Here is a 26,775-nt window from a genome sequence, read left to right on the forward strand (position 1 = left end):
AGCATATGTTCCAAGCTGATGTACCGGAAATATTATGATAAGTATAGCTTACCCAAGCACCATTTTGAGCGGTGGCAGCTGAGTAGCCGATGACTCGCCAGAGGATGAGTGGTAAGTAACCTGATAATCGGAGTCAGATGGATTAAGAGGTTGACGAAAACAGCCCGCTTTAGGACAAGCACTGACAAGCAAATTAGAGACCTCTGAATAGCGTTTCCGAACCGGACTGTTTGGTAAACTGGCGGAGGTAACTACCTGGCCGCTGTGCCGGGTTGTGCGGTGAGCTTCGTGCTGTTGGGTCTTCATAAGAAATTTGGGATCCAAGTAAGCAAGAGGATGAGAAAATTTAACCTTCCGGTTTGCCCGACGGATTTTTAGTGAAGGCAAAGGGTCTGAATCGGAAGAGAGAATAATTAGCTCTGTAGCATCAGCATGGCTGGCTTCGGCATCATCCTGACAAATATCAACATCAATAAGACGCATGAAAAATAAGCCAAGTGAGTCAAGCTCTACCTCAAGGTCCGGATTATCCACATCATCATCAGGTGCCGGATCAGAAGATGAAGTGGTTCTCTTCTTGTGAGCAGGCCGTTTCACGACTTTAGTCTTTGGCCGGGTTGGTCGTTCCGGTTTGTCTGGCTTTTCCGGCTTCTCCTGTGGAAGTTTCTTGCTCCAAAATGGATCATTACCCTGTTTAAACAGACATTGATATTAAACAATGACCAGATATACCAATAACAGGTTCAGTAAAAAGAAAAAATCAAATTCTTACAGCTGGCGGTTTGTTGGTGGCACAGAAGGGAAGCAGGCCAGTTCGAGCACAGACGTATTCCGGTTCATTCAGCATTTTATTCACAGCCTCTGTGATTTCTTCGTCGGTGAGCTGGATGTTACCATGTCGCAGTGGGTCGTCAACACTGCCAGTATACTCGCACATTAAACCAGAGCGCTGACTAAGGGGCAGTATGCTCCATGATATCCAACAGCGAGCAAGATCAACTCATGTTAAACCATTGGCCATGAAGGCTCTGAGCTTGGACAGTTGAGGAGCGTATTTGCTTCTCTCCTTGGCAGTCAACCTTTGCGGAAAGGGGTGTGCATTGCTAAGTCGCTCCGGACGAAAGCCAGGCAAAGGATTTTCACCAGCAGGGGAGGTGTCTTTGCAATAGAACCATGTTTGATTCCACTCTTTGGGGTGGCTGTGCAGTTTGGCGTGAGGGTATGTGACCTCTTTCCTTTTCTGAATCGCCACACCGCCCAATTCCATATTGGAACCGTCAAAAAATTCAGTTCGGCGGTTTAGATGGAAACAGTCTCCGAACAATTCCACTGTGGGCTCCTCTTGAAAGAACACCTCATAGAGCACTTGGAAGTGACACATGTTTGTAACAGAGTTGGGGCCAGTGTCTTGTGGATGGAGTTGAAAATCGGCTAAAACGTCCTGGTAAAATTTAGAACCGGGCGGCTTAAAGCCCCAGGCTAAGTGATCTACAAAAACGACGACCTCTCCTTGTTGAGGTGTGGGAGGACATTCTTTGCCACGGGCTCTCCAATGGATGGTGTTTTGCTGCCTAAAGCGCCCATCAGGACTAAATTGTTCAGTTGAGTCTCTGTGATGCGAGAAGGAACCCAGTTGCACTCATATACTTGCTTGGCCATGATGAAATCTACAAGATAGGTGATTCCGGTTCAAGAATGAATTGATTAAAGTGCACTGGTATGTACAATGTTAAACCGAAGACAATTCTATCTAAACCGGAGTTTTACGAAGCAACAACATCCAGCGGTTCAACAAGGGAACTAATGGTATATATCGGTTTGGCAATTTTTCTACAAAGTTAAACCGCCGGATCTAAGCATTGAAAACAGTTGAGATTGCGGATGGATAAGTGTACAAGAAACAGATTTCACAAGATTTCTCTACGGCGACGGATCTGAAGCAAGTTTAGAAAACAAGGAAAATGTTCAAGGTTCAAAAAAGAACAGTACCGAATCAATGGGAAGAGATACAGGTAGATCTATGGTCTTGAAGCATATAAGTAAAGGCGGATGCTAAGAACTACTGCTACATAGAGCAAAGGTTCACAGGTTCATCTAGGATCTATCATATGAGTACGAAGCAGACGACGAACACTGAAGAACTTGGAAACCCTAGAACGGATCTACGGAGGAAAAGGTGAAGAACTCACCGGAGCCGAGGAAGAAACAGAAGGTCGCCACGATGCTCTGGTACAACCAGGGTGATGCAGTGGCCAAGGTTGGAGCAGAGGTCGTCGACGGCGGCGGAGCTCCAAAGCTGGACGACGCGGGGAAGACGAAGTAGAAGGGCACGAAGGGGAAAAAGAAATAAACCTTCGGTCCTATTTATAAGGCAAGGGACAGGTGTCAGGCGCGAAAATCAAGGGACCATGGGTTTGGAAACGAAGCTGTCGCCTTAATTGTTGCAGATCTATTAAGGTTCTTTATAACTGGTGATGTCACGCCGGTTTACAACGACCATAGAAGATGACATCACGGCGGTTCAACAAACTACAAGAAGATATTGAAGATGAAGATTTTTGCTAAGGATTGACATGAACCTGTTCAAATCAATCTGGGGCCTAATGTTGGGGATATCACTACTGGGCGTAAACTGGCCTATCTGGGCCGGGTTAACTTCGTCAGTAGTTAAGTATGTTAAAGCCCAAGAAGGCAGATGAGGGCTCAAGGCCCATAGTCGGTTCAAGGCCTGTAGCCGTAAACCGGCGTTGGTATTTAACTTGTATTGTAAGTTAGGAATAAGTAGAGACCAAACCAGACACATCTATGAGCCAGTGTTGGGACTCTGTGAACCGACAGGCGTCACCCGTGTATATAAGGGGACGACCCGACGGCGGTTCAAGGACAATAGACAACAACTCGAGACTTAGGCGAAGCTTGTTTGCTCCCTAGTCATCGAAACCCCATCAATTCCATCACAACTAGACGTAGGCTTTTACCTTCATTGAAGGGGCCGAACTAGTATAAACTCTCTTACGTCCCTGTGTCTGCATTAACCCCTTCAAGCTAACCCGTCGCGATGGCTCCATGACTAAGTCCTTTCTCTAGGACATCTGCCGTGACAAAACCACGACACCTATAGTACGGCTTGACCCTATTCGACCTTCTCTTTTTCTTTAATTATTTTTTATCTTTACCATAGGTGCATAAAAACCTGCTAATCCTACGGACTCATAAGGACTCTCTCCAAGCCCAGTTCTGTACAAATAGTTGAAAACCACTCCTCTCAAGGAATCTTTTCTTACTCAGGCGAAAGGGGCGCAGACATGTGGCAGGAAGGTGCAAAGGACTTCATTGTAACACCCCAGATATAACTTTCCCAATTTGTACTCCAACTCTTGCCGTTTCCGGCATTAAGTTATTTTATTTTCTCGGGTTTGGGTCTTTGTCTCCGTGTGTTGTTGTCGTTGTCATGCATCTCATATCATGTCATCATGCGCATTGCATTTGCATACGTGTTCGTCTCATGCATTCGAGCATTTTCCCCGTTGTCCGTTTTGCATTCCGGCGCTTCGTTCTCCTCCGGTGGTCATTTCTAGCTTTCTTTCGTGTGTGGGGATTAAACATTTCCGGATTGGACCGAGACTTGCCAAGCGGCCTTGGTTTACTACCGGTAGACCGCCTGTCAAGTTTCGTACCATTTGGACTTCGTTTGATACTCCAACGGTTAACCGAGGGACCGAAAAGGCCTCGTGTGTGTTGCAGCCCAACACCCCTCCAATTTGGCCCAAAACCCACCAAACTCTGCTCCACCATCTAGAGTGTTCGATCACGATCGCGTGGCCGAAAACCGCACCTCATTTGGACTCTCCTATCTCCCTCTATGCCTATATATACCTCCCCCATTCCAAATCTCGGACCCCCTCGTCAAACCCTAAAAAAACCATCTCCGCCGCCGCCGGACGTGTCCGCACAGGCCGGACAACATCCGGATCCGCCTCCACAGACCGGGTGCCGCCACGTGGGCGCCCCAGACCACATCACCGCCGCCACTCCCGCCGGCCTGCCCAGGCCCGAGGCGGGCCCTCTCCCGCGCCTCACCGGGCCGCGCGCCCCGCGCCCTCTCTCCTTCCTCCCGAGCCGCTCGTCGCCTCCCCGCCGCCGTCGCGCCGGCGCCGCGCCGCCGTCAGCCGCCGCACGCCGCCCGGATCAGGCGTCGCCCGGACGCGCCGCTCCCGCCGTCAGCCGCCGCCGCCGCCCCGTCCGCGCCCGGCCGTGACCCCGCCGTCTCATCTCCGTCCTCGCCGGCGCCGCCCATCCCCGTCCTCAACTCCGGCGAACAGGGCCCGGCGTCGAACCTCGGGAGGCGCGCCCAGATCTGATTCGGTTGCTACAGTAACCCTAATTTTTTCGCGAGGTTGATTGTTTCTAAGTCCCAGAAATTCCGATCCAAGTGCCTCTGTTCATGACCCCATAACTTTGCATCCGTAGCTCTGATTCATGCATATAGCATATCAAAATGTTCATCTCAGAGAGTACATTATTTCATTCCACTGCACCATTTTCATTTGAGTTCATCTTGATGCCCGAAATGCTGTTAGAAGAGGGCTACTTGAGTTAATTGTCAGATCTGCTACTCCGTTTAGCACTTTTGTCATTTTTGCCATGATTATTGTGTGCATGCTATGCCCTGATGCTCTACATGTGTTTTGTTAAGGGTTTTGTCATCTTTCTAGAGGTGCAACCCATGTATTTTTTTTGATGTGTGTGGTGACTTGTGCACGCTCGCAAAGTGGTGCACTTGCTAATTCTGTTTTCAGGGACTGTGATTTCACTAAGTCCTGGAGCTGTTTATCTCATGATGTCATATGTTCATGTTGTTTCCTAGTGATCCGTGCCTCTTTTGAGGATGCTCAGTAAGGATGTTTTGTTAATATTGTAGTGCTCTATCCATACATGTCTTTGTTTGCAATTATGGAGCAACCTAGCTTGATTTAATCGAGCTCTATTTTTGCTACTTTGTGAATCTGGGCAGATTGTCAACTTGTTTTTCACTAAGTCTGAAAACTGATTATGTTTTTGCTATATTCACGTGCTTGCAATTGTATTTTCTGATCCCTTTTGGCTCAAGGTCACTAAGGCACTTTTGTTAAGCTCTTTGAGTAGCTCCATTCCATGCTTTTATTTGCCATGTTCAGATCCTGTAGCATGTAGTTTTGTTGCTCCGAAGAGGGCTACCTGATCTGAAATTCCAGACAAGTGTTAATTTCACTAAGTCTGAAATCTGTTTGTCATATGCATTTTTGCCATGCTTGTTTGAACCTGTTAATGGATGAATTGGCCGTAGCTCAGTGCTAGACTTTTGTTAAGCATCTTGAATGCATCCCTGCCATGTATTTTGTTGTCATGTTTGGTTGTTGTAGCATGTTCATCTCATTGCATTTAGTTGGCTACTTGCTGTAAATCGCAGACCGGTGTCATATTCGAATCGCTTGCCATTTCCAAACCGTAACTCCGATTCCGGCGTTCTTTATATCGTTTTCAAGCGATTTCATCTCATATTTCCAGTGGAACACTTGGATTTCCAAGTTGAGTCCAGGTTCATGCATTTCCTGTCATATCTTGCATTTTGCATCCTGCATCGCATCCCGCATAGCATATCATCTTTGCATTGTGTTGTTTGAGTTTGCACGTGGTTGATTGTGCCCTTGTTGCTTGTTTGTCTTGTTTGGTTAGAGCCGGGAGACGAGTTCGCTAACAAGGAGCCCGTTGAGTTTGCTTTCAAGGATCCAGTCAACTCTGACAACTGTGCAGGCAAGATGATCATACCCTCGAAATCACTACTATCTTTGCTATGCTAGTTTGCTCGCTCTTTTGCTATGCCAATGCTAAGATGCCTACCATTTGCTTTCAAGCCTCCCAAATTGCCATGTTAAACCTCTAACCCACCATGTCCTAGCAAACCGTTGATTGGCTATGTTACCGCTTTGCTCAGCCCCTCTTATAGCGTTGCTAGTTGCAGGTGAAGATTGGAGGCCGTTCCTTGTTGGAACATTTATTTACTTGTTGGGATATCATTATATTATCTTGTTATCTTAATGCATCTATATACTTGGTAAAGGGTGGAAGGCTCGGCCTCTCGCCTAGTGCTTTGTTCCACTCTTGCCGCCCTAGTTTCCGTCATATCGGTGTTATGTTACCGGATTTTGCGTTCCTTACGCGGTTGGGTTATAATGGGAACCCCTTGATATTTCGCCTTGATTAAAGCTTTTCCTGCAATGCCCAACTTTGGTCTTACCATTTTCCACCTAGCCTCTTTTTCCCTTGGGTTTCCGGAGCCCGAGGGTCATCTTATTTTAACCCCCCCCCCCCGGGCCAGTGCTCCTCTGAGTGTTGGTCCGAACTGAGCTGCCTGCGGGGCCACCTCGGGGAAACTTGAGGGTTGGTTTTTTACTCGTAGCTAGTCTCATCTGAGTGTGCCCTGAGGACGAGATATGTGCAGCTCCTATCGGGATTGGTCGGCACATTTGGGCGGTGTTGCTGGTCTTGTTTTAACCTGTCGAAGTGTCTTGAATTACCGAGATACCGAGTCTGATCGGAACGTCTTGGGAGGAGGTCTATTCCTTCGTCGACCGTGAGAGCTTGTCATGGGCTAAGTTGGGACTCCCCTGCAGGGATTTGAACTTCCGAAAGCCGTGCCCGCGGTTATGGGCAGATGGGAATTTGTTAATGTCCGGTTGTAGATAACTTGAACCTTAATTAATTAAAATGAATCAACTGAGTGTGTTACCGTGATGGCCTCTTCTCGGCGGAGTCCGGGAAGCGGACACGGTGTTGGAGTAATGTTTGCGCAGGTTGCTCTCTAGTTTCTCACTCGCGCTTTGCCTCCTCTTCTCGCTCTCTTTTGCGAATAAGTTAGCCACCATACTTGCTAGTCGCTTGCTGCAGCTCCACTCATATTTTACCTTGCCTTACCTATAAGCTTAAATAGTCTTGATCGCGAGGGTGCGAGATTGCTGAGTCCCTGTGGCTCACAGATTACTATTACACCAGATGCAGGGCCTGATGATTCCGCTCCAGGAGACACGTATGAGCTCAAGTGGGAGTTCGACGAGGACTCTCAACGTTACTATGTTTCCTTTCCCGATGATCAGTAGTGGTGCCCAGTTGGGGGTGAACGGGACCGTTGTCGCATGTTGGGTTCTCTTTTGTTTTGGCGCCGTAGTCGGGCCATGAGTGTTTGGATGATGTAATGTTATTTATGTACTTGATTGACGTGGCGAGTGTAAGCCAACTATGTTTTCTCCCCTTTATTATTTATATTACATGGGATGTTGTGAAGATTGCCTAACTTGCGACATATGCCTTCAATGCGATTATGTCTCTAAGTCGTGCCTCGACACGTGGGAGCTATAGTTGCATCGAGGGTGTTACAAGTTGGTAATCAGAGCCTTCCCCGACCTTAGGAGCCCCATTGCTTGATCGTTTTTATCGGCCGAGTTGTGTCTAGAAAAATGTTTTGAGTCTTTTAGGAATTATATATCGGAGAGATTAGGAATTCCTTTTACTTCCCAGTCTCCTCATCGCTCTGTTAAGGCATCCTGACGTAGAGTTTTGACTATTCTCTTCTCAAATTTCACTAATTTTTTTTTAGGATCACGCGGGTATCTTGGAATCGTTCCGATGGTTTTATGATGAGAACATTGTCTTGGTGCCTCCTGTCAGGGGTTTAGTGGAAGTGTCCCGGGGAGTTGAGCTCTGAGGTGTTGTCATCATAATTTTATCCTTGCAGTTCTGGAATACCTGAGTTTAGTACGCCGACATCGAAATCTCTTTTATGCAGTTCGTTGGTGAGATAACCTCAACGCCACCCAGTACTGGGGCGGGAGTTCGGGAGTATCGCCATAACTTGTATAACGGATGCTTTTCGAAGGTTGAGGTAGATGGTTTCCGAAGGTTTCTTGGTTATGTGTTGAAGGATGGATACAACTGGATGTAGGATTTGCTAGTTTGGGTGAGATATTATGCTTCCCCTGTATCCCCAACACCTGATTGCATAACCGGAAAGGTTCGGGAGTTTCATAGGTGGGAATTCTAGTAGCTATAGTTCTTCTTCCACGGATATTGGTTTGAGATTGGGATTTCTTACCGATTATTCGTTCTTGATCCGTACCTTGTTGAATTATTTCTCTACCTTAATTCTACGTGGCTTCTCAATTTATGGATATGTGACCATTTCAAGAGGAATGCATTCGTTCATTTTGTTCGGATGTGAAGACCATATGTTGCAATTTTCATTCCATTGGATTCATCTACAATATTTGTCTGTCTATGTGCTAATGGATGTCAACCTCTTCAGGATGGCTCCTCCAACGCGCACGACTCCGAATCCTGATCGGCCACCACCTCCACCTCCTCCAGAGGCGTGGCAAGTTGTGATGGCCGCAACCAATGCAAACACACAGTTGATCATGCAAATTCTTCAAGAGCACAATCAAGGCAGTCAAGGGAATCAAGGCAACAATCAGAGTCACTTTGCTACACTCAACCAGTTCCTTGCTAACGGGCCAAAGACTTTCAGCAATTGTGTTGAGGCAACCGATGCTGACGATTGGCAAGTGGATCTGTGCAAGCATTTCGAGTGCAGTAACGTCAGGCCTGAGGACTTTTTTAAGTTCGCTTCCTTCCAACTCAAAGATCAAGCTGCAGAATGGTTCCAGCAGTACAAGGATTCCAGAGGTGGACGTGTTATCACCTGGGATGAATTCCGTCGAGATTTCCGAGCTCATCATATTCGTCAGAGCGTGGTTGAAAGCGTGAGGAATTCCGCAATCTGAAGCAAGGCTCTTTGTCTGTCTATGACTACAACAAGTTGTTCCAGAAGCTCGCCCGCTTTGCCAAGCAGGACGTCCCTGATGAGAAGAGCATGATATATCAGTTCAGGGGTGGTCTCAGAGAAGAAATTCAGCTAGCTCTTGTCCTCTTTGAGCCCTTGAGATACGATGAGTTCTACAACATGGCATTGAAACAAGAGGCTGCTCAGTTGAAGTGTGATGCTTCCAAGAAGCAAGCCAGAGATGTTACTCCTTCATCCTCTACTCAAGTGGCGAAGCAGCAGAAGTATTGGCTTCCTCCTCCTCCGTTCCGTCAGCCATATCAGCAGAAGAGCAAAGGTGGCAGTGGTTCTTCCCACCCACCCAAACCTGGCTTTCAGAACAAAACTTCGTCTCAAGCTCCAAGATCGAGTGCTCCGTATCACCGTCCGCTTTCAGAGGTCACATGCAACAAATGCCAACAGAAGGGTCACTATGCCAACAAGTGTTTCAACCAGAGGCGTCTTCCTCCTCCTCCTCCTATCAGATCGGCAAGTACAGCTGTGATCAAGCATAACCCCAAGCATGCCAAGGTCAACTTGATGAATGCAGCTCAGGCAGAGGACTCGTCAGATGTGATCATGGGTAACCTTCCTGTTAATGATATTCCCGCAAAAGTACTTTTTGACTCTGGTGCATCGCATTCCTTCATGTCATTCCCATTTGCATTGGAGAACAATTTTAGTACTAAGGCTTTACCTAGAGCTATGCAAGTCGTCTCTCCGGCTAAGCGTCTGAGTTCTAGTGTGATGGTTCCGGATATTTCTATCTTGATGGGTGATTTCAAGTTTCTGGCTTCTCCAATGGTTCTTGGTAACTCGGATATTGATCTTATTCTCGGAATGGATTGGCTTTCTAAGCACAAGGCACATCTTGATTGTGCTGCCAGGCAGATTCAATTGACTCATTCGTCTGAGGATGTTATTGTCTTTGTCGCTCGGAATAATACCATCCGTCTATTTTCTCTCAATGAGAAGGGTGAATTGGATGCCATCTCTCAAATTCCAGTCGTTTGCGAATATCAAGACGTTATTCTAGAAGAGCTTCCAGGAATGCCTCCGCACCGGCCAGTTGAATTCATTATTGATCTTGAGCCTGGCACAGAACCTGTGTGCAAGCGTCCTTACAAGCTCGGACCTGAAGAGTTAAAGGAGCTGAAGAAGCAACTTGATATTCAAGAGAAAATGGGTCTCATCCGGCCTAGTTCTTCTCCGTGGGGTCGTGGTGTTCTTTTTGTGAAGAAGAAGGATGGAACAGACCGACTTTGTGTTGATTACCGTCCAGTGAACAAGAAGACCATCAAGAACAAATACCCACTTCCCAACATTAATGAGCTGTTCGAACAACTCAAAGGTGCTCGAGTATTCTCCAAGCTTTATCTCCGTATGGGTTATCATCAGATTCGAATCCGTGAGCAAGATATTCCCGAGACGGCTTTCAAGACAAGCTTTGGTTCATATGAATACACTTTCATGTCTTTTGGTCTCGCCAATGCTCCTCCGACGTTCTCTCGCATGATGAACTTCATCTGCAATGCCTACACCAATGACTTCGTTTTGGTCTATCTCGACGACATTCTGGTTTTCTCCAAGAACAAGGAAGATCATGCCAAGCACTTGCGTTTGGTTCTCGATAAGCTAAGGGAACATCAGTTCTACGCCAAGTTCCCCAAGTGTGAATTTTGGCTTGATGAGGTTCTTTATCTTGGTCATATCATCTCTGCCAAGGGCATTGCTGTGAATCCTGAGAAGGTGTCTGCAATTTTGAATTGGGAACCTCCTCAGAACGTGAAGCAACTCCGTAGCTTCCTTGGTCTCGCAAGCTATTTCCGAAGATTCATTGAAAACTTTTCTAAGATCGCGAAGCCTCTCTCTAATCTTCTCCAGAAGCACGTCAAGTACGTTTGGTCTCCGGAGTGTGATATTGCTTTCAACACTTTGAAAGAGAAATTGATCACTGCTCTAGTTCTGACTCCGCCCGATGAATCCAAGCCGTACGAGGTCTTTTGTGATGCCTCTCTCCAAGGTCTTGGCGCAGTATTGATGCAAGAGAAGAAAGTTGTTGCTTATACATCTCGCCAATTGAAGCCTAATGAGAAGTACTACCCCACTCATGATCTCGAGTTGGCGGCAGTTGTGCATGCTCTTTTGACTTGGAGACATCTTCTATTGGGAAGAAAAGTGGACATTTTCACTGATCACAAGAGTCTCAAGTACATCTTCACTCAGCCTAATCTCAACCTCAGGCAAACTCGATGGGTTGAAATGATTCAAGAGTATAATCCGAGTATTGAGTATACTCCAGGCAAGGCCAATGTGATTGCTGACGCTTTGAGCAGGAAAGCTTACTACAATAGTCTGATTCTCAAGCCTTATCAACCCGAGCTTTGTGAAGCTTTCCGCAAACTTAACCTGCAAGTTGTTCCTCAAGGTTTCCTCGCCAACCTTCAAGTCTCTCCTACCTTGGAAGACCAGATTCGCCAAGCCCAGCTTCTTAATGCTATGGTGAAAAAGGTGAAGATTGGGATTGCCAAGAGTCAGTCCAAGTACAAGTGCTACCACCTTGATGACAAGGACACTCTCTTCTTCGAGGATCGTATTGTTGTACCCAAAGGTGACCTCCGTAAAGTGATCATGAATGAGGCTCACAATTCTCTCCTCTCCATCCACCCTGGGAGCACGAAGATGTATCAGGACCTCAAGCAAGCTTATTGGTGGACTCAAATGAAGGGCGAGATCGCTCAATTCGTGAATGAATGTGATGTTTGCAGAAGAGTGAAGTCAGAACACCAAAGGCCAGCAGGTCTCCTCCAACCTCTTGCCATTCCAGAATGGAAGTTTGACCACATTGAGATGGACTTCGTGACTGGGTTTCCTAAGTCCAAGCGTGGCAATGATGCTATATTCGTTGTCATCGATAAACTCACCAAAGTGGCTCACTTTCTGCCTGTCAAAGAGTCGATCACTGCAGCTCAATTGGTGGAACTCTATACCTCTCGTATTGTCTCTCTGCACGGTATCCCACAAGTGATCTCTTCAGACCGTGGTATCATCTTTACCTCGAAGTTTTGGGATTCTTTTTAGAAGGCCATGGGCACCAACATCCGCTTCAGCACAGCTTTCCATCCTCAAACTAGCGGTCAAGTCAAGTGTTTCAACCAGATTCTTGAAGATATGCTCAGGGCTTGTGTGATCTCCTTCGGCATGAAGTGGGAGGATTGTCTTCCTTATGCTGAATTCTCCTACAACAACAGTTTTCAAGCAAGTTCGGGCAAGGCCCCATTTGAAATCCTGTATGGCAGGAAGTGCCGTACCCCTCTCAACTGGGCTGAAACCGGTGAACGTCAGCTGCTGGGTAATGACTTAATCACAGAGGCATATGAAATGTGCAAAGTCATTCGAGATAACCTCAAAGGAGCCCAATCCCGCGAGAAGAGCTACTATGATAGTAAGCACCGTGATTTGGCTTTCGAGATCGGAGATCATGCTTACCTCCGCGTCTCTCCTATGAAAGGTACTCGTTGCTTCGGTATCAAAGGGAAGCTTGCCCCCAGATACGTGGGACCTTTCAAGATCGTCAGCAAGAGAGGCAATCTCGCCTATCAACTCGAGCTTCCTTCAAACTTTGCAAATGTGCATGACGTGTTCCATGTCTCTCAGCTCCGAAAGTGCATCAAGACTCCTGACCGCACCGTCAACTTCGAAGACATTGAGCTCCAAGAAGACCTCTCTTATCGTGAGCACCCCGTTGCTATTCTTGAAGAGACTGAACGCAAGACGCAACAAGTCAATCAAATTCCTCAAAGTCAAGTGGTCACACCATTGCGACCATGAAGCCACCTGGGAACGCGAGGATCACCTCCTTTCTAAGTACCCGGCGTTCTTTTAGTCCTAGATCTCGGGACGAGATCCTTTCGTAGTGGTGGAGAGTTGTAACACCCCGGTTATGATTTACCCAATATGTAATCCAACTCTTGCCGTTTCCGGCGTTAAGTTATTTTATTTTCTCGGGTTCGGGTTTTTGCGTCCGTGTGTTGTTATCATTGTCATGCATCTCATATCATGTCATCATGTGCATTGCATTTGCATACGTGTTCGTCTCATGCATTCGAGCATTTTCCCCGTTGTCCGTTTTGCATTCCGGCGCTTCGTTCTCCTCCGGTGGTCGTTTCTAGCTTTCTTTCGTTTGTGCGGATTAAACATTTCCGGATTGGACCGAGACTTGCCAAGTGGCCTTGGTTTACTACCAGTAGACCGCCTGTCAAGTTTCGTACCATTTGGACTTCGTTTGATACTCCAACGGTTAACCGAGGGACCGAAAAGGCCTCGTGTGTGTTGCAGCCCAACACCCCTCCAATTTGGCCCAAAACCCACCAAACTCTGCTCCACCATCTAGAGCGTTCGATCACGATCACGTGGCCGAAAACCGCACCTCATTTGGACTCTCCTAGCTCCCTCTATGCCTATATATACCTCCCCCATTCCAAATCTCGGATCCCCTCGTCAAACCCTAAAAAAAACCATCTCCGCCGCCGGACGTGTCCGCACAGGTTGGACAACGTCCGGATCCGCCTCCGCCGACCGGGAGCCGCCACGTGGGCGCCCCGGACCACATCACCGCCGCCACTCCCGCCGGCCCGCCCAGGCCCGAGGCGGGCCCTCTCCCGCGCCTCACCGGGCCGCGCGCCCCGCGCCCTCTCTCCTTCCTCCCGAGCCGCTCGCCGCCTCCCCGCCGCCATCGCGCCGGCGCCGCGCCGCCGTCAGCCACCGCACGCCGCCCGGATCAGGCATCGCCCGGATGCGCCGCTCCCGCCGTCAGCCGCCGCCGCCGCCCCGTCCGTGCCCGGCGGCGACCCCGCCGCCTCATCTCCGTCCTCGCCGGTGCCGCCCATCCCCGTCCTCAACTCCGGCGAACAGGGCCCGGCGTCGAACCTCGGGAGGCGCGCCCAGATCTGATTCGGTTGCTACAGTAACCCTAATTTTTTCGCGAGGTTGATTGTTTCTAAGTCCCAGAAATTCCGATCCAAGTGCCTCTGTTCATGACCCTGTAACTTTGCATCCGTAGCTCCGATTCATGCATATAGCATATCAAAATGTTCACCTCAGAGAGTACATTATTTCATTCCATTGCGTCATTTTCATTTGAGTTCATCTTGATGCCCGAAATGCTGTTAGAAGAGGGCTACTTGAGTTAATTGTCAGATCTGCTACTCCGTTTAGCACTTTTGTCATTTTTGCCATGATTATTATGTGCATGCTATGCCCTGATGCTCTACATGTGTTTTGTTAAGGGTTTTGTCATCTTTCCAGAGGTGCAACCCATGTATTTTTGTGATGTGTGCGGTGACTTGTGCAAGCTTGCAAGGTGGTGCACTTGCTAATTCTGTTTTCAGGGACTTTGTGATTTCACTAAGTCCTGGAGCTCTATATCTCATGATGTCATATGTTCATGTTGTTTCCTAGTGATCCGTGCCTCTTTTGAAGATGATCAGTAAGGATGTTTTGTTAATATTGTAGTGCTCTATCCATCCATGTCTTTGTTTGCAATTATGGAGCACCCTAGCTTGAGTCAATCGAGCTCTATTTTTGCTACTTTGTGAATCTGGGCAGATTGTCAACTTGTTTGCAATTTTACCGATGATGTTGTAGTTGATCCGTGCATGTTATGCTATTGTTCTTGCCATGTCTAGCTTGCATTTTGTGCCTTCTTGATGGGTGTATGCTTGTCTTGCCATGACTTGCACCGTAGTGAGTGCATCGAGCTCGTAAACATGCCTACTTGAGCTATATTTCAGTATGTGTCAGCTTTTCACTTAGTCTGAAAACTGATTATGTTTTTGCTATGTTCACGTGCTTGGAATTGTATTTTCTGATCCCTTTTGGCTCAAGGTCACTAAGGGACTTTTGTTAAGCTCTTTGAGTAGCTCCATGCCATGCTTTACTTTGCCATGCTCAGTGCTAGACTTTTGTTAAGCATCTTGAATGCATCCCTGCCATGTATTTTGTTGTCATGTTTGGTTGCTATAGCATGTTCATCTCATTGCATTTAGTTGGCTACTTGCTGTAAATCGCAGACCGGTGTCATATTCGAATCGCTTGCCATTTCCAAACCGTAACTCCGATTCCAGCGTTCTTTATATCAGTTTCAAGCGATTTCATCTCATCTTTCCAGTGGCACACTTGGATTTCCAAGTTGAGGCCAGGTTCATGCATTTCCTGTCATACCTTGCATTTTGCATCCCGCATCGCATCCCGCATAGCATATCATCTTTGCATTGTGTTGTTTGAGTTTGCACGTGGTTGATTGTGCCCTTGTTGCTTGTTTGTCTTGTTGACGAGTTCGCTAACGAGGAGCCCGTTGAGTTTGCTTTCGAGGATCCAGTCAACTCTGACAACTGTGCAGGCAAGATGATCATACCCTCGAAATCACTACTATCTTTGCTATGCTAGTTTGCTCGCTCTTTTGCTATGCCAATGCTAAGATGCCTACCATTTGCTTTCAAGCCTCCCAAATTGCCATGTTAAACCTCTAACCCATCATGTCCTAGCAAACCGTTGATTGGCTATGTTACCGCTTTGCTCAGCCCCTCTTATAGCGTTGCTAGTTGCAGGTGAAGATTGGAGGCCGTTCCTTGTTGGAACATTTATTTACTTGTTGGGATATCATTATATTATCTTGTTATCTTAATGCATCTATATAATTGGTAAAGGGTGGAAGGCTCGGCCTCTCGCCTAGTGCTTTGTTCCACTCTTGCCGCCCTAGTTTCCGTCATATCGGTGTTATGTTCCCGGATTTTGCGTTCCTTACGCGGTTGGGTTATAATGGGAACCCCTTGATATTTCGCCTTGATTAAAGCTTTTCCAGCAATGCCCAACTTTGGTCTTACCATTTGCCACCTAGCCTCTTTTTCCCTTTGGTTTCCGGAGCCCGAGGGTCATCTTATTTTAACCCCCCCGGGCCAGTGCTCCTCTGAGTGTTGGTCCGAACTGAGCTGCCTGCGGGTCCACCTCGGGGAAACTTGAGGGTTGGGTTTTTACTCGTAGCTAGTCTCATCTGAGTGTGCCCTGAGAACGAGATATGTGCAGCTCCTATCGGGATTTGTCGGCACATTCGGGCGGTGTTGCTGGTCTTGTTTTAACCTGTCAAAGTGTCTTGAATTACCGAGATACCGAGTCTGATCAGAACGTCTTGGGAGGAGGTCTATTCCTTCGTCGACCGTGATAGCTTGTCATGGGCTAAGTTGGGACTCCCCTGCAGGGATTTGAACTTTCGAAAGCCGTGCCCGCGGTTATGGGAAGATGGGAATTTGTTAATGTCCGGTTGTAGATAACTTGAACCTTAATTAATTAAAATGAATCAACTGAGTGTGTTACCGTGATGGCCTCTTCTCGGCGGAGTCCGGGAAGCGGACACGGTGTTGGAGTAATGTTTGCGCAGGTTGCTCTCTAGTTTCTCGCTCGCGCTTTGCCTCCTCTTCTCGCTCTCTTTTGCGAATAAGTTAACCACCATACTTGCTAGTCGCTTGCTGCAGCTCCACTCATATTTTACCTTGCCTTACCTATAAGCTTAAATAGTCTTGATCACGAGGGTGCGAGATTGCTGAGTCCCTGTGGCTCACAGATTACTATTACACCAGATGCAGGGCCTGATGATTCCGCTCCAGGACACGCGTATGAGCTCAAGTGGGAGTTCGACGAGGACTCTCAACGTTACTATGTTTCCTTTCCCGATGATCAGTAGTGGTGCCCAGTTGGGGGTGAACGGGACCGTTGGCGCATGTTGGGTTCTCTTTTGTTTTGGCGCCATAGTCAGGCCATCAGTGTTTGGATGATGTAATGTTATTTATGTACTTGATTGACGTGGCGAGTGTAAGCCAACTATGTTTTCTCCCCTTTATTATTTATATTACATGGGATGTTGTGAAGATTGCCTAACTTGCGACATATGCCTTCAATGCGATTTTGTCTCTAAGTCGTGCCTCGACACGTGGGAGCTATAGTCGCATCGAGGATGTTACATTCATAGACCACAACTTCACTCAAGAATCTGTATAAAGCTTTTTCCCTTAGCCTTAGACCACCAGCATGTAAAATGACCTTGGTGACTATGGTACCCTCTGTAAGATTAGCGTTTTGACGCATCAACCAGATTCAAGTAAACCAAATTATTCTTGGTATCGTCTTTACTTATAGACTTTATTCCATCTCTTTAGTTGTCTCACGCACACACCTCGGCACAAATTGCCAGGCGCTCTATATGGAAACACATGTGTTCCCAATGAAAAAGTCCGAACAACTTTATAGCACAATTCGGCATCCCGAGCTCGGCACTATATGCATCGGCTCCGAATCATGTCTTTGGTCAATAGTTGGGTCACCGGCTCCTGTGTTTGCTACCTTACATTCCGTCTGATCGGCTAGGGTAGTAAAGGGAGAACTACTACAATTATGTTTCCGGTTCGTCCGGTTAAGCACCTCAGTAGAGAAAGCCGAAAACGGACTGTCATGATGCGGTGAGAGCTGGTCAGCGACTCGGCGACCTATTAAAATCTTTAGCGATTTTTCCGTATTACATGAACGACTGTTTTCGGGTCACATATGCAACGCATCCGCATTGGGATGGCCGCATACACGTCAGGGGCTACTTTGTAGACCCATTGTCAAACTCCTATGGCTAAGTGAGAGTAATAAAACTGCATAGTCTAATTGCCTGGTTCACCGTGCTGACACCTCCTTCATGGACCAAGACGTTGGGATATGTGTAGTCATGCGTAATTCTGAAAACACTGGTAGTATCTACATGGGGGTTGAAGCCAACGACTGGGAACTCTCAGATATAAAAAGAGGCCGCACTGGAGGATAAACACTTCATAAAGGCATGAATATATTACAAAAGCCTTAGCTCATAATACAAACTCTTGAATAGTTCGGACTCGTTTGCTCGAACACTACATCCTTCGAGCATTGGCCTTCTACAAGGCGGGCACCTATTAGTACGTCCTCAAAATAGCGCTCCAGTGTGCGATGGTCCTTGCTTTCGGGCGGGCCCTCAACTGCCACCTTTTCGACCTTCATCTTCGCCCTTTGCATCTTCAAACGGGCGAAGGCCATTCGCGCTCCTTCTATCCAGGACCACCTCTTGATGGCGTCCATTCGGGGCAGCGCATCGACGAGACGCCGCACAAGGCCGAAGTAGCTGTCTGGAATGGCTTCGGTCGGCCAAAAGCAGACTATGACGTCCTTCATGGCTGTGCTGGACATCTTGTGCAGCTCCGCCCATTGTGCAATCTGGTCATTTAGCAGTGCGGGACGCTCCTGCCCCTCAAACTGTGACTAGAAAAGCTTCTCCATTGCGTACCCATCCTTGGCCCGGAAGAATTGGGCAGCGTCCGTAGCACTCTTCGGCAGATCCGCATATGCGTCTAGATAACTCCATAGTCGATTAAGCAAGGCATACCCCGATCCCCAAATTTATCCTGTAATGGAAAGGGCTTACCAGCCACTGTATGTCCGTCTTGCCGGATTTCCTCGCGCACCGCGCGGGATTCGGACCGCGCCTCCTTGGTGTATTGAAGGGCCTTGGTGAGTTCGGCCCTCTTCGCCTTATTTTCCTCTTCTAAGGACTCGCACTTACGGGGGCAGCACCATCTGCACGAACACACACATTGCAGCTCTGGAAATCCCACAGAATACGGACATAAACAGGCATAACATACTAGCATCTCATACATTGCGCCTGGTCGAGCCGCTTGTTAAAAAGGACTAGGTCCTCTTCAGCTCGCTCTAGTTTCTGTTTGAGTTCAGAAATTTCCGCCGATTGGGCAGTCCCCGCTAACAGGGAGGCCTATTTTAATCCAAATAAAATAGCATGTTACCACCTGACAACTGACTATTGATCCTCTGCTCACTTTTCTTTCAAAGAACCGAATAGAGTCTCAAGGGCTACTTTCTATATACAGGCATATTTCTCGTAAAAATGATCAAAAATACTACATGGCATAACTCGAAGCCTCCTAGCAGGATGGAGAAGGCATCGTTCAGCCCGCTCTGGGCGGACTGAATCTTCTCAGCCACCATAACCATCAGGATGCGGTGCTCATCCAAGACGGATGAACTTTGTAGTGCGTCTGTCGTGGTATTCGGTGCCTTCGGATTAACAGAGGACGCCGCTCCCCCTTCCCCTGCAAGGGGTCTCTTACTAGACTCCGGAGCCGTATGGGTCTTCGGAGTAGTATCCAGCTGTGGGACGGATTGACCGGGGGGCCCCTCGCTGGTCTCAATAGGGTTCATACCCCCAGTCCTTTGGCAGCCAAGGTGTAGCCCTCCGGCGCCGTTTGGTCACCCCCCCTGCGTCACTTAGAGGCCCGGGGAGGGCCTATGCGATGACACCTCGGTGTCATCTGCACTAGGCAATGGGGAAGCTAGTGGAGGCGATTCGCTCTCCATCATCTCCGGTGGCAGATCACCCGAGGATGAGGATTACTGGGGTAGACTGCGGGTCGGAATAAACAAATAGAACTTAGAGTTGTCATCATAGTCCATAGAGAATGGATGTATGTGGAAAAATCCAGGACTACTAACGAGTCGTCTTGGGGCTTGGTCCGGCAAAGTTGCTTCGGGATGGCCTCGGCGTCTGATTCTGAGTCATTGGAGAGGGTAATCTTGTCCCTCTTGGTTGCTTCGGCCTCCAGGTCTTTGGAGCCGCCCTCATCTTGCCCTTGCGGGGATGATATTCTTCTTCCTCCTCCTCCTCATCGTCATCGTCGCCCTCGTGAGAGCACTGGGCATCAGCTTCTCCGGACACTGCGTCCGAAGCGCCTTCTTCTTATTCTTCTTCTTCTCCTCCTCCTCCTCCTCCTCCTCCTTCTTTACCGGTGCCTTGTATGGCACCGGGACCAGCATCCTCATTAGTAGAGGACTGGCTGGGTTTACGGGGAGCAGAGACGGACACCGGATATGCTCCGCCTTCTTGGTCCAGACCTGTTTGTAGATGGACTACTCAATACTTCTCCTTCGGATGGACACACAAATTGGTGTTCAAAGGTTTTAGAATTTACCACAGAGGCTAGATGATTGCAGTCGAGGCCGGTGTCATCCGATGACTTTGGCCACGACTTCCAGATCCCCTTATGCTTTGTGCCGTAGAACCATTGTTGGGTCTGCGGCCCTTCCGGATTGAATTCCCACATCTTGAGGGGCCGCCGCTGGCAGGGAAGTGCTCGGCGGATCAACATCACTTGGATCACATCAACGAGGTAATGTCCTTCGCTATCATGCCTTGGACGCGTTTCTGCAGCAGCAGCACCTCATTGACCGACCCCTAGTCCAGACCCTTGTCGGTCCAGGAATTGAGCCTTAGCGGGGGTCCGGATCTGAAGGCTGGAGCGGCTGCCCACTTAGGGCCGCGGTGTATTGTGAGATAGAACCATTCCTGTTGCCATATCCTGACGGTGTCCACAAAGACTCCCTTTGGCCAGTTGTCTTTGGGGAGCTTGCTCACAATGGCGGCACCGTAGTCCGCGAGTTGCCCATCAACCACCTTCGGCTTCAGATGAAAATCTTGAGCCATAAGCCAAAGTGTGGGGGGACGTGGAGGAAGGCCTCACACACGACGATGAACGCCAAGATGTGGAGGAACGAATTTGGTGCTAGATCGTGAAAATCTAGCCCGTAGTAGAACATGAGACCCCTCACAAAGGGGTGGAGAGAGAATCCGAGTCCGCGAAGGAAGTGGGGGATGAACACCACCCTCTCGTCGGTCACCGGAGTAGGGATGACCTGCGCCAGATCGAGAAGCCTATGCTTGAATTCCGCGGTTAGATAGCGCGCCTCCCGCAGCTCCATGATGTTCTCCTCCATGACAGAGGAAGCCATCTACTTACCCTGAGAGCCGGACATGGTCGGAGGAGTTGCGGAGGGGATAAAAGCTTGGAACTTGGGCACTGGATCTTGGATGGGGAGGCAGAGAGAGATAATGAGGCGTGGGATGGAAGAGTTGGAATCTATCCACTTATATAGACTGCTAATATCAAGCGCCCCCCTCCCTTGAGCCTTAAAACTCGCCTGTTCCCAAGGGGTCTTGCAAACAGGACGGTTCAATTACCAAAACTTATATTGATGAGAATCCCGCAATAAGGGGACATGATCTTTGCTTTGACAAGACGTGTCAATAGGAGTTGCGTGTTAAAATGCGAGGCGAGAGGCCCAAAAACGGTTCGACATGATAGCAGAGCTAAGCGTGACGTTTCGCTGGAAAAAGCTGTCGATGGGTATATCATATTTTAAGTATTATGCTTTTATTGTTGGAGGGTTAACAAGTTAAACAGATCCGAACATTGTTCTTGTTAATCAACTGCTTTAAAGTATTCGGAGGAAGAACCTGCCTTGCAATGCCGAAGACAATCTGTGCACAGCACACATCGTCATTGAAGCCTGGTTCACGGGCTACTGAGAGAGTCCTGGATAAGGGGGTCCTCAGGCGTCCGGGTTATGCAACAAGGGCCTACTTGGTTCTACTTCAAGGACCAACCGACTCCTGGTCAGTGGACTGGTCTCCCTCCCTTCTCCATGGAAAGATTCCAATAGCCCACTTCTTTCAAAGTAACTCTAGCAGAAAAGGCAGAGGTGAGCATGCTAATGGAGCAAGTGGTCCTATTAGTTCGGGACGTCGTGACTGGTGTGGACCTGCTGGAAGTGTTTCTCAGTCGACGCATCCAGCCTCTCCAGGCCCGCGATCATCCTATGTGGATGTCCTCGGGCATTTAGGACACCACTCGGATCCACCCGGAGGAGGTCAACGAAGAGATGGTGGAGCTGTGGTTCCAAGGCATCACCAGGAACATGGTGTCAGGAAGGCCGTCTTCTCCACATCTTCCACCGCCATCTTGATTTGATGATACCCTGACAACGCATCCAGGAAGCACAGCAGGTTACACTCGTCGGTGGAGTCGACAATCTGGTCGATGCACGGGAGAGGGAACGGATCTGGGGGGCAGGCTTTGTTAAGATTGGTGAAGTCGATGCACATCTGTTCCTTCCCGCCTTTTTCAGCACTACGACTGGGTTCGCCAGCCATTCGGGGTATCAGACCTCCCGGATGGCACCTGCCGCTTCCAGCTTGCGTGTCTCTTGGACGATGAAGGCCTGCTTCTCAGTGGACTGCCATCTTGCTTGCTGCTTCACGGTGCAGATGTTGGGGCACACCCGTAGATGTTGCTGGATAAGCTCCCTCGGGACCCCTACCAGCTGATTGGGCTCCCACGCGAATATCTCCTTGTTCGTGTGCAAGAACCTCACCAGGGCTTCTTCTTGTTTCGGGTCAAGGCCGACTCATATGTTGAAGGTGGCTCCTGAAGACCCGTCCTCACTGACCAGTACCTGCTTGGTTTCCACCTTGTCTTTGGTGAACAGCTGCTTCCTCTTGGTGGGCGCGGCCTCCCTGGCCGCGGGGGCATCGGCGTCGGCGGGTTGTGCTGCTGCCACGGTCTTGAAGGCGAGCCTGAGCGCCGTCACGGCCTCCTTAGTGTCTCCCTTGATGGTGAGGACGCCCTTGCTCCCCGAGCATGGCGTTGTACGGGAGACCGAGGCGAGCGATGTCGAAGTCCACCAGCTCGGTGCGATAGTTGTCGCACATGCCAAAGGTGACAAGGAGGCGGATCTGCCCCTGGGAGTAGACAGCTCCACCACCCACTCCCGAGAAGGGCTTGCTGAGGCCGAGCCGCTCGAGTGGCATGTGGAGAAGGATAAAGGCTTCTACAGAGAGCAAGTTAAGGCCAGCACCGCCATCGATGAGGGTCTTGGTGACAGCCATGTTGCAGATGGTGGGCGTGCAGAGCATCGGGAGCATTCCGGAGCCGGCGGTGGAGTCGGGGTGGTCTTGTGAGCCGAAGGTGAGGTCGGGGCCTCTGGCGCAACCCAACCCGGCGGAGCCCCTGGGCGCCTAGAGGTGGCCCCGATCTGACGAAGGAACGGCTTGGCGTGGCGGTCTGACGGTGGTGCTTGAGAGCCGCCCAGCAGAGCCATGACTGCGTGGTGCGGCGGCACCGCGTAGCGAGCAGTGAAGAGGTCGCCGAGCTCCTCCCAAGATGCCACCGTGGATCCAGGAAGGTTGAGCAGCCAGGCGCGCGGCTTGCCGACGAGGGCCACGAGAAGCCAGTTGGCCATGACCTTGTCATCACCCCCGGCTTCGAGGACGGCCTCCTCGTACGTCAGCAGGAAAGCTGACGGGTCCGCCCCGCCGTTGTAGCGCAGCGGCATCTCCGGCCTGAACTTGGGTGGCCACTGCACCCACCGCAGGGTGGGGGCCAGGGCTCGGAGCCCCCTGGCCCCGTCGTCAACGTTGACTGTCGGGGTCGGCGGCAGGGCATCTGCCATGTGGGCGAAGCGCAGTGGTGATGGAGCGCAGATCGACGGAGGGGAAGCTACGGTGCACCCCTACCTGGCACGCCAAATGTCGGATGTGGGATTCCTGCATACCCTTAAGGTTCGAACACTGGGGTGCGCGCGAAGTCTTTCCCTCCCACCGATCTACGCCCTAGCTCACTAAGATCTTGCGGAAGAACTCGACGAACTCGCAACACAGAAAGACACATGATTTATACTAGTTCGGGCCACCGTTGTGGTGTAATACCCTACTCCAGTGTGGTGGTGGTGGATTGCCTCTTGGGCTAATGATGAACAATACAATGGGAAGAACAGCCTCCTGAGGGTGAGGTGTTCTCGTGCTTGGCCAACTTGTGTGTGGGGGGATGATCTTGATGATCCGTCCCTGCCTATGGTTGTGCTAGTCCTATTTATAGAGGCGCTGGTCCTCTTCCCAAATATTGAGCAGGAAGGGGAGCCAACAATGGCGGGCAAATTTGAAGGGGGACAGCTAGTACAAGCTATCATGTCAGAAGGTTTCCATGCAAAGATGTCCCAGTTCTCACAGAGGAACTGGATGAGCGCTTCTTCCTATTTTCTTCCGAGTGTTGTTGAGATATGAGTCGGAGCAGCATTAGGATTGGTCGGGTGATCATGAACTTGTTTCTTTTCACCGGACGACTGAAATGAAGATTCTGAAGCGGGCTGCTTGGCACGTAACAGATCACTCGGATCTGCGTTCTTCTGGCACTCTTGCATTTCAACTGCTTCCATATGTTCATCGGCAATCTTTGAGCCTTTCTGGAAACATTCCTCCGCTCTCTGCCGATCACCAGTGATTGTAATCACGCCTTTGGGCCAAGACATCTTCAGCTTGAGGTATACATAACATGGTCGAGCCATGACGCAAGCATACGTAGGTCTGCCCAAAATAGCATGATAAGCACTGTGAAAATCCACAACTTCAAATGTCAACTTTTCATTGCGATATTTCTTCAAATCACCGAAAACCATGTCAAGAGTGATCTGGCCGAGTGAATCAGCTTTTTTGCCAGGAATGACCCCGTGGAAGCGCATATTGCTTTCACTGAGCTTGGACATCGGGATGCCCATCTCTTGAAGAGTCTCGGCATACAGAATGTTCAAACCACTGCCACCATCCATGAGGACCTTGGTCAATTGAGTGCCTTCGATGACCGGGTCGACCACCAACGCTTGCTGCTTGGGGTAGCAACATGTGCCGGGTGATCTGATTGGTCGAATGTAATGGGAGTCTTTGACCTATTCCAATATGTTGGCGTTGCCAGAGCAACCATGTTCACTTCTATGTTAATTACTTTCAATCGACTTTTGCTCTGAACATCAGCGAAAATCACCAAAGTGGCATTGATGTTGGGGAAACCATCGTCTTCCTCTTTGTCTTCGTCCTTATCAGAATCTTTATCTTTCTCCTTGGACTGGCCTTCTTGGAATTGCTGGATGAGGAGTTGACATTGTCGAGTGATATGCTTGGGATAAATCAGATTTCCCTCTTCATCCACTTTGGTGTGTATATGACACGGCCAATCTAACACATCATTTCCTGCTGAATCTTTCACCTTTTTAGGGACCCATTGCCCTTTAGGTTTTCCCCTGAATTTTCCCTGAGTCACTGGTGCGGCTTCACTAGGAGCGGCAGGTTCGGCCTTGCGCTTCTGTTTCCGATTGGAATTACCTCCTCCTCCATCTTGGGCGACTGGTTTGCTCTTGCCACTGCGGAGTCGGTCTTCTTCTTCACCGTTAGCGTACCGGGTGGCTATTTCCATCATTCGGGTCAGAGTCATATCTCCTATCCGACCGAATTTCAGGCTCAGCTCTCGGTACCGAACGCCCTCCTTGAAGGCGCAGATTGCTTGGTGTGGTGACACGTTTCCACTATGTGATGCAAAGTGGTCCACCTCTGGATATAATCCCTCAACGTCCCATTTGGCTTTTGAACACAATGCTGCAACTCTGTCAGCCCTACAGGCTGCTTGCAAGTGCCTTCAAATGTTCTAACAAACACTCGGGCCAACTCTTCCCAACTGAATATGCTGCCAGGAGCCAACTGATTCAACTAAGCTCTGGCTGACAATTCCAACATCAAAGGAAGGTGTTTCATGGCTACCTCATCATTACCGCTCCCAATCTGCACAGCCACTCAGTAATTCTCTAAGCAAGTGTCAGGTTTGGATTCACCGGTAAACTTACTTGCCCCATTCGCCAATCTAAAGTTGGGAGGGATGTCTGCGGCTCTAATGGCACTGCTGAAACACTCAGGCCCTGATATATGCACTCGACTGCTCGCTGGTCGATCTCTGTCTTGTCCTTCTCTATCAGGTCTATTCCGATTGACCAAACCTTGTACCAAAATCGATCATGCATCAAATCGAGGTTCTCTAGGGTCGAGTGGATGCCTTTGCTTGTCACCATCCGGACGCCTGTCGTCGGGTCGCCGCGGTGCATACGACCCGCCTCGCGGAGGGGGCGTTGACACTCGACGACGGTCCTCACGGCCGACCCGATGATCATATTGCTCATAATTCCGACCCATGACCTGTTCTTGATGGTGTCCATGGCCCTCACGCCACGTAGGCGATCTTAGGCTGTGAGCCGACTGGACAGTATCCGCAACCACAGATCTACTGTGGATCCTATTGCGCGACTGGAAAACTGTTGTGTTCTGCTCTCCCGCTGCACGGAGCAGCGCTCTAATATGCATCAAACCACTTCCAGCCTATGATTGGTATGGCTGGATTGACTCTGCTATGCAGGTTGTAGTAGTAAGATTCTGAATTGGGTTATGGTATAACTGATGCTCGGGGGAAATAATTGCCACTATCATCAACTGGATTCAGGGACCAGCCGTTGGGCACGGTCATCGAGTGAACGCTAGAGATTCTCCAGTCGTGCACGCTCAGCCAAAGTGGCCAGGCGCGCAGTCTCCAAGGCCCGAGCCTCGGAGGTTTCCCCAACAATGGGAGTGTGGAGTGCCTCCAAATTGCTATGATGCAACTCCTCTTGCTGCTGCGAAGTAAGGGCTTGAGGACGTTATTCTACATGAACATGTGACGGATCACCACCGCCATCGCCGTTGTCGCTGCGGCGGAAACCAGGCGGGCTGCGCGGCATGTCGACCATTAGGACTACTTCCGCAGGGTCGCTGCTGTCGCACTCATACAGGGTCTAGACAGAGCTAGTAGACAGGTCGAACAACCCGTAGAGAGATTCTCCGAGCTCGATTGCCGCGACTTGAGGGGTGGCCGACCGGCAAGCCACCGCATGCTTGATCCACCGCTGGAGCCGCGATCGACCGGATCGCTTGCGGCGTCAATCGGCGAAGAGCGAAGACGTTGCGGGAACCTACCGATACTGGGTCGACGTCAGCAGCAGAAGGACGCCGCGGGTGCACGCCCGGAAGTGGGTCACTCCACGGACTGGGAGCGCCTTGATGTCGAGGGGAGCTTCTTGAAGCCAAGCGGAGTCGTCGGCTACGAAAACGAGCACGCCGAGATGGATCTCGCGACCCTCAGCCAAACCTCCGC

Source organism: Triticum urartu, chromosome 4A, assembly GCF_056163025.1.
Source record: "Triticum urartu cultivar PI428250 chromosome 4A, HENAU_Tu73, whole genome shotgun sequence".
Taxonomy (NCBI): domain Eukaryota; kingdom Viridiplantae; phylum Streptophyta; class Magnoliopsida; order Poales; family Poaceae; genus Triticum; species Triticum urartu.